Source organism: Lutjanus erythropterus, chromosome 1 (genome assembly GCF_056507025.1).
Source record: "Lutjanus erythropterus isolate fLutEry1 chromosome 1, fLutEry1.hap2, whole genome shotgun sequence".
Classification (NCBI taxonomy): Eukaryota; Metazoa; Chordata; class Actinopteri; order Lutjaniformes; family Lutjanidae; genus Lutjanus; species Lutjanus erythropterus.
The window spans coordinates 29,425,478-29,427,796 of NC_139317.1; positions in this window are offsets into that span (position 1 = coordinate 29,425,478).

Sequence of the window (2,319 nt, forward strand, 5' to 3'; positions counted from 1 at the left end):
GTGGGATAAAAAAAAAAATCCTGTACCTCATTATAACAAGAAACTTTTCTCAAAATAATGATTTAGTATCTCAAAATAATGAGAAAACAAATAATGACTCAGATGCAAAGTCATTATTTTGAGATACTAACTCCTCATTTTGAGATAAATAAGACATATTTGGAGAAAGCTTCTTATTATTTTGAAATACTAGTTTCTCATGACTGACAGGATCTTTTTTTCTTCACTTTGTCAGAACTGGATTTCGATACTAAAGAAATTAAGTCACTAAATGTAAGTTTCCTGTGTTATTTCCAAGATCCACTAAAAGCATAAGAGATCCTATAAACTTATTTATTTTAGTTTCAAGATAAGGATTAGTTACATTTTGGAGGAGCAGTTACTTTTTTATGTAAAAGGGTATTCATATGTTTTCACATCACCTAGTGTGGGGGCAAAATTAGTCAGCAAGAAAAAATACAGAATAACAAAAGCACCTTAGTCTATAAAAAAAGTTTATTAGACTGCATGTAAAAGAAGACAGTACAGTCCCAAACTGCAAATAAATTAAAAGGCAAATACAACTCAAGTTTCAGAATTCACAATATTATCATGTTTTTGAGCCACTGTTGATAATGTGTCATATGTTCAAGCTACTGCAGTTTCCTCTGAAGCTATGACACAGGGAGACATCAGTAATCTTCTTCCTCATGTCTCACAGTGGGGGACTCGTATTAATGATCACAGACTCTAACAACCATGAGATATTTAATAGCTGTAAAGGAGAGATCAATGATGGAGGTAACACAGGATCTCTCACTGTTATGTCTGCTTCGGAGGTAAAAGCACAACGCTTAATGTTTGTAAGCAGTCACGAATTGTACAGAGTACAGACAGTTGCTGTAGGTCCAAAAAAAGATCAGCGTGGGCACATTTACAGGAGGAGAGGCAGAAGGCAGATGTGAGGCAGATTAGTCATCAGATAGGACTTTAAAAAAAAAATCTATGTACAACAGATATGCAGGCAGACAAGCTAACAGGAGGGAGTTGGTCATGAGAAATTTAAAACAAGTGCAGACAGACGGACATGATCAGACAGACAGGAGGAGAGAGGCAGCAGTGAAAGGCCAGAGAGTTAGCTAGGTACATCTGAACTGAAGAGGTAGACTAGAAAAACACAAAGCCAACTGTGGGAAGACAGACAGCTAGCTACAGAGAGATTACTAATGTTTGTGTGTGTGTGTTAGAAGGCAGAACAGAACCTAGAGTCAATTGAAGTCTGTCACTGTAGTTCAGATGCTTCAAAAATAAGCACCATCATTTTTACTAATCTGATGTTTTGTGTTTAGTTTTTGTATTTGCTTACTTTACAAAAAGCACCCAATAATGTGTGTGTCTGTGTGCAGGTACAGAGAAGGCTGAGGGTACAGGTGAGGTAGGTTAATTGGGTCTTTAGGGAACACAAACTACAGAAAAAACATTTACAATACAGACTTCCTGTAATATTTGCTTAAACATAAAATAATGTCAGAGATAATGTAGCAATGCGCAAATGACCCTTCCTAAGTCCCACCCCTTTTTGCTCTGTGCACCAATAACAGCTGAACAAGCTTGGTACCCAGCCAAACCTTGGTCAACTTACCTTTTTTGTACTTAGATATACTATGTGCTAGACTCATCTATGTTGAAAAGAAAACCAAAGTTAGAAGAGTGCTACAAGATGTTGCTGATAATGTATATGTATACTGACACATACAGTACCCGTCAAGCATACAAGCCGTCAAACCAAAAGGTGGCTACTCTGAAGTATTTGAATGATTAAAGAGCAAAAAACTTTTGTCGACAGGCGTGTAGGAGAAAACCATGTTTTGACAAATCTTGCACACTGTCTTCTGCACTTGCAATCAAAGAGTTACCATGTTATTAAATCTTTGGAAGTACAGAAGACAGTGTGCAAGAGTCTTTTTAATAAAACAGATTTTGCCTGGTTTTCATTTTTTGCTTACCACGGAATTCCATATAATGTCATAGTTTTGATCCTGTGGTATGTTTATATAAATATATTCACATCTTAGGTTGGCTTATGTTAGAAAAATGCTAGTTAACTAACTTGCTAGCTAGTTAGCTAACATTTTCCTTACGTTAGCTAATATAGCTAAATGTCACTTTTACAGGTCCCCCAGCAATATATTTTAATCGTTTTCAAAGTTTGTTTTTCTTTTCAACATAGGTGAGCCTAGCACATAGCATATCTAAGTACAGGAAAAAGGAAAGGAGATATTGACCTTGTTTCCAGACAAAAAGGGGCAGGACATAGGATGGGTCAATTAGGGAACATTT